Source organism: Heterocephalus glaber, unplaced genomic scaffold (assembly GCF_053883595.1).
Source record: "Heterocephalus glaber isolate CG9 unplaced genomic scaffold, H.glaber_assembly_v1.0 deba00000676, whole genome shotgun sequence".
Lineage (NCBI taxonomy): Eukaryota > Metazoa > Chordata > Mammalia > Rodentia > Bathyergidae > Heterocephalus > Heterocephalus glaber.
Genome location: NW_028258156.1, coordinates 16,195,267 through 16,207,929, shown reverse-complemented (window position 1 = coordinate 16,207,929; position 12,663 = coordinate 16,195,267). Strand labels below are relative to the sequence as shown.

Genomic DNA, 12,663 nt, shown 5'->3' with positions numbered 1-12,663 from the left:
TATTATCCATTAATAAATTTCTGTGGTTATAGCAATTTTCACCTTTTCTATTTTAATTTGTATGAGCTATGATGACAAAATACCATGTGTGTCTTTAAAAGAATTTCAGTAAATGAGACATCGCTATTAATCTCCCTCAAAGTACTCCTTCTGCCTTCAAATACACATAGCTTGTCAATCTTGCCACTTTCTGAAGAAGATCTGGAAAGTCTTTTCCTGTGAGTGTCTTTAGTCGCATGGTCATGGCTGCCTTGATGTTCTGAGTCCATGCACATTTTGACTTTGGGGAAGAGTCAGAAGTTACATGGTAACAGATCCTGCGAATAAGGAGGGTTAGGAGACAATATAATATCTTCATGAGCCTACATTTTCGTTGAATGGTAATTGGCAGCAACTTTTACCATGTTTTTTATCACACCTGTTAATGATGTCAGCCCACAAAAATGTAATTCCAGAACTGCTTCAGGAAGTTCCAAGAACAATGGAATAAGTGTGTGTCATATTACAATGTGGTTTTTACTGTAATAAAGTATTTTTAAACACTCATGGTAGTTTTCAATCACCCCTTACACATTTTTGTTAAATGTGTTTTATGTGCCAACATTATAATAGTATACTATTTTCTGTTTCTTTTTGTGTGTATCTTTAGCAGTGAGATTTACACTTTGATATGCTTTCACATTGTTTAATGATTTTGCTTTCACTTGAACTCCTTTTGCACTGCCTATAAGGTAGATCTAGTGGTGATGAATTCCTTCAGTTTTTGTTTGTTTGAAAAGTTTTTATCTGTTTCTTCATTCTTAAGTGACAGTTTTTCTGGGTAAGCATTCTTGGCTGTCAGATTTTCTTTTAATACTTTGTATATGTCATTTCACTCTCTCCTGGTGGCAGGTTTTCTGTTGAAAAGTCAAGTGATAGCCTTATAGAGATTCTCTTGTATATGACAAGGTATTTTTTCATTGCAAATTTCTCTCTTCAGCTTTTGATATTTTAATTATAATATATCTCACTGTAGGCCTTTCTGACTGCAACCTGTTTGGAGAATTTTGAGTTTCACAAATCAAAGCATCCATAACTCCCAAGTGGTTTTGTAGAGTTCTAAGCCATTATTTCTTTGCATATCTTTCTGCTTTTTTCTCTATTTCATAGTGCATGAATTATTTTGTTAGGTGGTATTTTATAAGTTGTATATACTTTTTTTCATTTTATTTCTCTCTTTGGATTATTTCAAATAAATTGTTTTTGAGTTTGCTGATTCTTCTGCATAACTAAGTCTGCATTTAGTGATCTGTATTGGAAATTTCAGTTTAGTTACTGCATTCTTCAGCTCCAGTATTTCTACAGGTTATTTTTTTGGTGTTCAATTTTTTTGTTCTATTTTTTAAAAATTAGCCTTCTAATTTTGTTCATATAGTTTTTACCAACTTCATTATTTGTCTACGTTCTCTCATAGCTCACTGATCCATGGGAAGCAGAGTGTGGATCTCTACGTTTTTATGATGGGTAAGTGGAATTATACCATACCTTTGGTGGTATCTTATTTGCTTGATTCTTCACTATTGATTTGTATATCCTTACATTGGTGTTTATGCCTTTGAAGAAGCCAACAAGACTTCTAATTTTCATATACTGGTTTCGGCTGATAAAGATCTTCTCCTGCTGGGTCCTGGGCTCATGGGAGTACTTCTTGGATCCAAAGCAGGGGTGCATGGAGCAAACTTTGTATCTTCAGATAGGTTTATTACCTAGGATATGCAGGATTTCTCCTGTGTCCCTAAGGGTGTGGGGCTGGTGGCAAAACTACAAACAGCAAGGCTAGAGCTGAGTGCACAGCGGAATGGACTGTACGTGAGTCTGTAGCTGGAACTATGATTGATGAGCCTGCCATGGGCATGGGCTTGCCTTCTCAAAGAAGCTATCCTTGGTTTTGGCCTCCACCAGTGTTTCTCAACCTCCTACCTAAAACCCAAGACTTCCACCAAGGCACTTTTGTCTAATGATGGTTGCAAAATCTTGTCCCTGTGGGGTTAAAAAAGGGCTGGATACCTCTTATTCTACATTCTTGCTGACATCACTTCCAACATTGGTATTTGAAAACTTTTCTGATCATTTTAATGTATAACCAGTCTAAACTGGAGATTCCTTTTGTGAGTTAAAGGATAGATGTTATAGGAGACCAGTCAATCAGGTGGGTGCTTAGAGTAACCCAAATCCTAGAAGAGACTGAAACACATATACATGTACAAGAATGAATACATATTATTTTGCAGGATATTCTTTTCAGTGAACAATTTTTTCATGGGCTTTTTTACATTTAAGTGACACAAATCCTTTTCATTCTATTAGAATATAAAAAATATTACATAATGTATTCAAGTTTTCACTTCTGCTATTTCTGGATGCATATAAGGTTTTCATATTCTAAACATGTTACTATGTATTGTTGTTTAGGTGTAAGGAATTCAAATGGCTTGTGCAAGTTTTCAGTGGCTACCAGACATCTTAACAAATCTGTCTACATGCTCAAGATTATAAGATTAATGTAGGTCACATTAAGTGTCATATTTCATTAGAGTAGGAAATATAGAATACAGAAAAGAAAGCCCAATTTTCTAGGAGGAAAATAAGATATTTTCCTTCACTGAGATTTACAACACCCAGGGATACCCAAATTATGGCTTCTTACTATCTATATACTACCAATCTAGAAGGATTTCAGAAATGATTGTAATAAATTGTTTATGATAAACAACTCACAACTTAGCCTTGTAACACTGCTGACATTTTACCTTTATCACATTTTCTGTGCAAGACAGATATTTTGTTAATTCAATATTCACCCTCATGCAGAAAGGAATAAGTTTTGTTAACTTTATAGATAGAATGCTATATTTGATAAAATCCACCAAATTTTACTATAAAAAACTTTGAATCAAATTTACTTTCAAATAAAGATTAATGATAGTGTTATTCTCCTAATATCATCAATGTATAACAATGTATATATTTTAAATATTTCCATTATTTCATTGATTTTATTTGATCATGAAAAATTATGAAAATATCTGTTAGCTGAAATTTTTTTAAGAATTTATACTCTCATTTAATATTTTTCTTATTTATTTAGAGCAGTTTTTGTGTTTTAAGTAGGTCATAGTTTTTCCATCATAAATGAGTGTATATATTCGCCACACATTCATCATTTACCTTTTTTTTTGGTACTGGGGATTGAATTCAGGACCTCGCATTTGCCAGGCAGGCACTGTGCTACTGAGCTAAATCCCCAACCCTTCATCATTTACCTTTTTTAACACTATATCTGGTCAAAAAGAAGGTAAAGCTAAATATAAAGTATGGTCAAATATGCCAACCTTTTCTTTATGACTTCGGAAATTTGTATTCGGATGATGAGTTTTCTCATCCAAGTTTCTAAACATATTTACAATAGCTTCTATTGGAGTTTTTATCTTTTATGTAGAGACTATTTATTGTTTCACTGATCCCTTTGAGGGAATTTTGCTTCAATTTTGTAGCTGCAAAAGTTGACTAGGGCATTGCTCTACTTCTCTTCCTGGCACCAGACTCTCCCTGGGAGTTCCCTAAGGCAGGTCCCCCATTTAATTAGAGCTCCTCAGCTTGTTCCTGAGAATTGTATCCCTGCACAGCAGGGGTAGAGTGCTTTAATTAATTACCTTGCCAATTGCCCCAGGGGCTGCCTTGGCTCCCAAGCTAGACCTTTTGTGATCCTGGGAGGTTTTGGGTGTTCTATTTGGAAAACCTTCTTTTTTCAGAAGTTCCTATTGAGTTGTCACTTGCTCACCTCTGTGGGGTTTCCTTTCCAATTAAATCCCATTTGTTTTATGTATTTAAGAAATTCTCCTTGTCCTCGGAAGGAATCCTTCCAGTTTTTCTAGGATTAGTTTTTCTGTAATATCAAAGACTTTTGGGGGAGAAAGCAAATTAAAACTTATGTGAGTCAACTTGACCTAGAAATGAATGATAGATTTTTTTTAAATATTGAATTTTAAAGCTCAATATAAGTGCTTAATTGCTAATGGGATTAGCATTCAAAAATTATATTGTATGTATGCATTACAATTGTAATGCATTAGTTACAGTTGTAATATATTAATTACAATTGTAATTGTATGCATTGATACATACAATGTAGGTTTGATGTGCAAGGATAATTCTTGTCACACATTTTTCTTTTTTTTTGGTACCAGGGATTGAACTCGTGACCTTGAGCTTGTGAGGCCAGCAGGCACTGGAACCACTGAGCTAAATCCCTGGCCCTCTTGTCACACATTTAAAATAACCTTTTACATTTTCAAACTTCCAGTTGAGTCAAAATAATTAATTCATTTAATATTGGATTTGAAGAAAAAGTTTCAGTCCTGAATATGATTACCTAATAAAGGTAAAGAACTTAATTATTAATAGTAACATTTTAAAAGGTTGCCAGAGGCATGATTAAATGAAATTATTTTTCAAAAACTACAGATTTTGAATGAAAGCATAATTTAATATGTCTTAGAATAACAATTTGAGATCTATCTTGAGAAAAAACTCAATTCTGAACTATTAATCTGTGTCTCACATCTGCAGTGATACTAGCTGACAACCTGGTGGCACAGATAACTGGCAGGAAGCAATGGAAGCTCATTCCATAGAAGTTAAGCCAGGGACCTGGAGTAACTTTGTTGGGAACTGTTATGTTTAGATCTAAAAAGTTCCCCAAGTTTTAAGTTCAGAGGTAGGGCCTGGTCAAAGGGATGGGTCACTGGAGGGTGACTTGGAAGGGTGTATGCTCAACCCTGGCTCCTTCCTCACTTTCTGCTTCCTGGCAGCCATGTGCTGAATAGCTTTCCTCCATCTTCTTGTTCTGCCATTCCCTGTGGGCCATGGAACCAGCCAACCAGAGATGGAACTCACTGAAACTCTGAACCCAAATTAACCTCTTCTCCTTTAAATTGTGAATATTGGATATTTTATCCCAGAGAAAGGAAAGTGACTAATACATAAACCAATGACATAGCAGCAAGGAGATTCTCATGAGTCACTTGGGGAGTTCTGGAAGGAATGGGCCTTTGTACAATAACAGTAAATGCATCAACATTGACAATGGTCAAAAAGCCAAAACAAGAAAGAGAAAATATCAGAAAGATCCCAGTTTAGAAAATTTCAATGCATACACATTACTGACATACAGGACTTGGCAAGATCCCAAATTAAAAATTAGGCATTACATTAGACAAACATGTAAAATGCTTATTTGACTTCCTTGTGATTATGTCTATATGTATGTATATGTATATATATATATATGAAATTTAATTCTGTTAAAGCTAGAAATATTCACTGGTGTGTAGATAATTACATCATGAGACTTAAGTTAAAAAAGCCAGAGGCCAGGGGCACCACACTTATAGCAATGCTTATTATGTTTGAAGTTAAAATTTACATGACAAATTTTATATTAATGGTATCTACACAAACATTAATACTTGTGTCAGGAAAGTGAATCAATTCATTAAAAATATCATATTGACTTTTATTCTATCAATTTTTGGATGTAATAATATTTTGGCATATAGGTCAAATGGTATGGAATCAGATACACCTGCAACAAATCTTGCTCTCTTTTCTTCTCTTGGGATAGATGTTCACAGAGTCATGTACAGATATTGAATTGAATTAATTTAAGGTAATAAATATGTAGCATGTTCCCAGGAGGAATAAGCTTTGTGCTTGGTTTGTGTTTTGGGGAATACAACCTTCAAAGCACAAAACCTGCATTGAAAGATTTATAACCTAAGTGGAGAGAAAAATATATAGAGAGAATAAACCACAAAAACAAAAGAAATATGAGGAGTGCACATAAAAAGTAAAGAGAAACTGAAAGTTTCTTTAAAAATCTGTACCAAAGAGCTGGCATTTTTACTTAGTTCCTCAAGAAGGAAAATGATTTCAAGAAGTCAATCTACTGAGATGGTAAAGAAGGGAAAATGAAGGAAGACCATGACTCAGAGAGACTTTCCCATGAGAAATCGTGCCACACAGTGTTAGCAGAGTAAGTGTTAGCAGAGTGTCCTTGGGAGTGGGTGTAAGTGAGGGGCTAGTTTATAGAAATTACATCAAACAGTGTGTATGTTTCAATCCGACCTTGACTGCCCTTTAAGGATTTAAGATAAAATATTTTCAAAGACAAAACATAAAAAATTATTTTTTAGGTAAGTATCAAGCATTTTCTTGCAAATGAGGCTAAAATGGAATATTTACATCTTCAAATTATAAGCAGTGCTGTACTCTGTAATTTTCCTGCATCTAACCTGAATTAATAATTCAGAGGTGTTTGTAGGGAGGTTTTTACTAGGGATAACACTGTTCCTCTCTTCCCATCTCGCATACTTACATTTAAATTGCTACTTATAATGCAATATTTTCTACTATGAAACAGTAAATATTTTCATGCACTCACTATTCTTTCATTTCATTATTATATATTACTTTAAAGTTAAAAAATGAATTTAAATGTATAAATATTTTATTACTTACCAAATATATGCTTTAAGATTTTCTAAGGAGAAAATACAAACTTTCATTTAACTAGCAATTTTTCACTATTTTACTACCAACATTTTCAGTGTTGGTATTTTAGTGTGTGTGTGTGTGTGTGTGTGTGTGTGTGTGTTATATGCCTATATGTAAAAAGTAATTTGTAAATATGCCAGGTGTGAAATGTTATCAGGAATCTAATTTATTGAGTTCATTGGGGAATCTTTGCTTGGTGACTGATACTACTGCAGCTATTCAAAAAATATGCGTTGAACAAAGTAAATATATACAGTAAGAATGCTTCTGTTTTGTAAAACATTAAGAATATAAAATTTTCAACCCCTCCAGTCCTCCCTATTTACAAAGATTTTGTTCCTATTTTTCCATTTTCTCATATTAATCCCATTCCCTTCTATCCTTTAAAAAAGGAAACTGAAATCACATACAATTCCAATGTAGAGGTGAGCACAAGTAACTCTTTATTGAATATCCTTCCTATTATATCTCCAACTGTACTTATGATATTCATAACTTCATTTAAGCCTAAGAATCTAATAGATGAAATGCTATTCTGTGACATCTTTATGGCTTAATAAGTATTCCAATGTAAGAAAACTTTAATTGTGTTAATTTTATTATGGTAAATGTTATTTTTATTTTAGAAATTTTTTTGTTTAATGGAAATGGCTTAAGAAATGTATATTGTGACTGTTTATTTTCTGATGAAGAATTTTAACTAATACCACAAGTGTATTTTATTAATGTTTGGTTATTGACATATTTATTCATAAATCTTACTGAAACATTATTGTAGGTGCCAGAGATTCTAAGTTGAATACTTAATCAGAAGCAGACTACACTGACATATTTGAAGAGCTTAACTTTTCCTTTTTCCCCCATCAGACACAATCTATAGCCAAAATATGAGGGGCAAATAAAGTTCAAATGTTTTCCTTAAAATTTATTATTTGCAAAGGAAACTATTTGTGCTCACTGAGGGACTTGGTGTGGAATATTTTCCTTTATTTTTATATGCCCTAGTGTAATAGCAAAAGTATAATAACAAAACTCATAAAATACTTTCAAAAGAGAAGTGTTTTATTCTATCTGTGTCTTTGTTATTTCTCTCTTCTCTGGGGACACAATACCCAATATCCAGCACTTAAGGAGGAAGGGTTTATTTTGTCTCACAGTTGTAGAGGTTTCAGTCCATGGTCCTCTGGCACCAAGGCACGGTGGCATGGCAGAGGGCATGGCAGAGGAGGATGCTCATGGTATGGTGGACAGGAAGCAGGATCTGAAGGAAGGGGCCAGGAAGGGAGATGCCCCCTTCCAGGCCACACCCCCAGTGACCTTCCCTTCTGCCCAGGCTTCCCCCCAGTATCACAGTTCGCTCTGAACTTACCAGTGGACTAATACATGATGATTCATGATCTGGCCCCCATGATCCAATTACCTCTCAAAAGCCCCAGCTATGGGTCCATGATGGGATATCTACATGTAAACCATAACAGCTTGTATTATGGTGTTATTGCTTTTGGATTATTAACAGAAAACTTTAAAAGGTTTATAAGATATTCATTAAATTACTTGGTGGCAAAACAGAGTTCTGAAGGTATATCTTCCAAAAATATTTTTTTCAACAAATAAGATTGCCTAAATTAAGAAAAAAATATTTAAAATAGAGCATACTGTGTTCTCAATAATTTGGGTAATCAGAAATTATAATTATAAAAGGAAAGAAGGGAAAGGAAAAATTATGAGAAAAGGAAAAAATGGAAACAGAGTCTTTATAAATAGGGAAGAATGGAGGGGGTAAAGGGAGCACAGGGAATGGGGAAAAAATAAGAACCAATATACATCATGTACAGGTACAAACAACCAATGATATATTTAAACGTATTGTATACCTAAAATGTACCAATAAAAGAATTTGAGCAAAAAAAAAAGAAATTATAATTATAAATGTTGTAAAGACTAAAAATGAAAGTAGTCAATTTTATCTGAAGCTGGGCATGGTGGTACATGCCTGTAACCCCAGCATTTGAGAGGCTGAGGCAGGAAGATTGCCGCAAGTTAGTTTGAGCCCCATTTGGGCTACATAAAGTTCAAGGCCAGCCTGAACTACATAGCAAGACCATGCTTCAAGAACAAAACAGGGCTGGGGATTTAGCTCAGTGGTGCTGCCGCCTGCCTCGCAAGTGCAAGGTCCTGAGTTTGATCCCTGATAGAAAAAAACCCAAAACTTTGTTGTATTCTTTTTTTATTTCTTGGTACCAGGGATTGAACTTGGGTTCTTCCACTAAACTTTGTTGTAGTCTATACTTAAATTTAGGGTACAAGATTTCTAATAAAGTAGTGATTTATTCATCTTTTTTTCTCCTTCAGAGACTTAAAGTACTATTTTTAAAAAACTAAAACTAGCTTCCCTGTATCATCTGTGTCCTACCTCATAGGAGGTCTTGTGAGCTCATAACTATGAAGAGCTTAGGCCTGGGTCTGCAGAAATCCTCTTTCTTTCTATGAGTGCAATAAATGCTGAGTCAGTTTCATGCATCACCTACTTTATTCCTCCCAAATTTCTTGGAAGGTAAATGTGGAAGGAAAAATGGAAGCATGGTGCTTACCGAATGTCACATGGTTACAAGGGGCAACAGCTGAGATAGGATCCCAGCCTCATCTAATTCTAAAACCTGAAATTTGTCTTTCATTCACAGCAGCTGTGTCTCAGGAAACCATGATTTCATCGTAAATAGTAGCATTTCATGTAGATTTTGACAGCAAGATAATTTTCGCTCTGCAGAGGAATGGTGTTATAGGCTGAGAAAACACAGTGAAGAGAATGACTAAGATTTCCAGTCATCTGTACCTCTGTCTTTGTCTCATGTCTTTAGTAGAGCAGCTATTCAATAACCAGTGGCTTGGAAAATTTCAAACTCCTCTCAGCCTGGTGTGCCTAGTACCTCTAGTTCTCTCATTCTCTGACTGAGCTATCTTCTAGTACAAACTAAATTATCCTTGATTTCTTCCCCCTCCATTTCCTCTTCTCCTTAGTCAGCTATTCAACCTTATTTTAAAAAGCCTCTTTTCATTCTGTCCCCTTTTCGTCATGACTGCTGTCACTAAGAGGCCAAACTGTGTCATATCTTAGGCTCACTCTCCTAACCCTCTCCTAACTTTGCTAAGCTTATTTTCCCATTTTTAACCATGAGTTTGCGCACTCATAGTTTGGATTCTACCAGTCTCTTTAAAAATCACTACCTAAAAATGAAATATAGCACAAAGGTGGCAGATAATGCGCTTCAGGCACAGATGTAATACACAATTCTTTTTTTTTTTGGTATATCCTTTTATTGGTACATTTTAGGTGTACAACATAATGACATTCATCATTTGAGGTATTCACCTTTACATACTCTCTTGGTTCTTATTTTTCCCCCTTCTCCTACCCTCCCTTCAACCCCTCCAACCCTCCCTATTTACAAAGACTTTGTTTCCATTTTTTCGTTTTCTCATATTGATTCCATTCCCCTCTTTCCTTTCCCCTACCCCTCCCACTTCCCCCTCCCCTTTGCCCCTTTTCTTCCTTATTTCACATTATCTATTATACCTTTTAGTCCTTGTTTACACTTTCAGTTTCTCACACTAGAGAAACTATTCAATATTTACACGTGTGTCCTATTTATTTCACTTAAGAGTATCATCTCAATGTGCATCCATTTAGCAATAAATGTCTCTAAGACTAGACCTATATCTCTCACCATGCACTAATCTAAAATAGAAATGGATTAAAGATCTAAATATTAAAATAGAAACGTTGAACCTCCTGGAACAGAGGTTAGGTAGAACTCTTGAAGACATCGGTGTAGGAAAATATTTTATGAACAAAACCTCAGTTGTCCGTGAACTAGCACAATTAACAAGTGGGATCTCTTCTTATTAAAAAGCTTCAGCACAGCAAGAGAAACCACCAGCAGTGTGAAGAGACAACCCACAATGTGGGAAAAAATTTTCAGCAGTGGTGCCTCAGACAAAGGTCTACTATAATACACAATTCTTACTTCCTATGTGGCGACTGATAAAAATTCTTCCACACTACTATTTATGCAATGACTTTGTTCCACCATTTCTCTGAGTTGTGTTCATTCTCTCCATCCCCTTGGAGTGCCCTCCCCATTTTGTACACCTGGAAAAGGCTTTCATATATCTCAATTGCAAGCCTAAGTGCCTATGAGTTTTTACTGGGCCCTGTCAATTCTTTATGGCCTGTTGAAAGAATACTTTCCTACTTTGTGTGAATGCACTATCGAATATTTATCACCCTTAGAGCATCTGGGAACATCATCTCTTTTTGTCTCATTCCCAGTTGACTGAGTTTTTGTGAACAGTGATTAAATTTAAATAATTAATACTATTATAAAAACTTCAGTTTATGACACAATACCTTATACGTCATATACAGTCCATAAATAGCTGTGGTTTAAGCTATTTTATGTATAGAAAAGGGTAATATTTTATACAAAAATAAAAAGGAATAATTTGAAATCCTGACTTCTAGTGTAATAAATCAAACAAAGTTTAATATTAAATTCTCTTCAGAGGGAGGTGCTTTGCTTTCCCAAAATAACTTTCTTTGCAGAAGTTTGAAGGCAGGGTGTGTATGTTTCTGTTTTTGTCTTCCAACACTTCATTGCTGCCTATGAGCTAATAGTTTGTCCTGAGTGCTTTCTAATTAAAGTTTTAATGTGTTCAGAATACTCTTTAACTTATGGAAATAGCATCTCACACTTTCTTGTTTATACATTTTTAGCAGCACTAGTTTAAGTAAACACTATTTAAAGTCAATCTGGGTGGACTAGAATCAATGAAACAGAAGAACTTAATCCAAGAGCAAAAGCAAAGCTTTATTGTCCTAAGCATTGTCATAACAGAATACTGCTTTTTTTTTTTGGTACAGGGGATTGAACCAGAATTTTGCTTTTTATAGAGGATTACGATAACTGAAACTTTACAAGATGTTAAGGGATAACCACCACCAAAAATGACAATAGTGGCAATAACAAAAGCATTGGAGATAGAGAACTGCCTATAAACAAACACTTTCAAAACATATTTTAATATGAAATCCCAAAGCTCACCTTTAAAATTGTAAATCTTGTTATATAATATTTCTCACCCTCTTCCACAAATGATGTTGAGTCTTGCTCGAAATTGCAGTTGCACCTTAGAATTTGATTAATTTCAGAAGAAAAAAGACAAGAATTCTGAAGACCTTCCTGTTGTTCAGTCAGATCATATATGGTAATAAATATTAAATATATATTGCGTGCCAAGAACTTTGCAAAGCACCAGTATCAAGTAGTACACAACAGGCCTCATTAACCAGGAAGAAATACAAGTAAACAACTATAGTGCTGCACAATAAAAGCTCCATAAAGGTAGATTCAACGCCCCTGAGGAGGTATTGTCAAATCATACAATTTCTGATGGAGTGATGTCAAATTGTTTGAGCATATACCCCTGGCTCATCTTAACAAATTTTGAAATTTATACACACACACACACACACACACACACATACACACACACACACAATCATTTACCTCTCAAAATCTTTAGATTATAACTGCATAAATAATGAGATAAATTGATGACATGAATGTTATACTATTGAACAAAATACTTAAGTATATTATAAGCAGTATTAACATTTTTTTCCAGGATGTGAATTCCATTCACTTCCAACCTAAGAGGTCAAGGAACTTCCCAGAGTTTAGGGTAAAGTGGATTCATATATCACTCTTGCAGAGGTGTTTGGAGGCAGCACACCCAGGTCACAGAGCTGGCTCTGCAGTATTTTTCAAGATACCAAGTTCAATGACTTCATCATATCAATAATACTGAATTGGCCATAGTGATGGCAAACAAATGCTATGAATCAGTCTCTCTCCATCTCTGTCTCTCTCTGTCTCTCTCTTTCTCTCTGTCTCTGACTCTGCCTCTCTCTCTCATCCCCCCTCCCCTCTTCCAAGAGCTGGTCTGCTTGCAAGGTACTGCCCACGTATGATGCCTCTCTATCAGTGTAAGAGTTGGGTATCTTCTCTC

The 12,663-nt window shown here is 34.9% G+C and overlaps 1 long non-coding RNA gene across 7 annotated transcripts in view; it reads left to right on the top strand.

The window, feature by feature from the left end:
- Positions 1 to 12,663, top strand: part of LOC110348128 (uncharacterized) — a 1,027,816-nt gene that overhangs the window by 585,987 nt on the left and 429,166 nt on the right. For all 7 annotated transcript variants that reach the window (XR_015449384.1, XR_002393120.2, XR_015449383.1 and 4 more), the window contains one exon: positions 1,454 to 1,503. This is a non-coding gene — a long non-coding RNA (uncharacterized LOC110348128). The remainder of the gene's footprint in view (positions 1 to 1,453; positions 1,504 to 12,663) is intronic.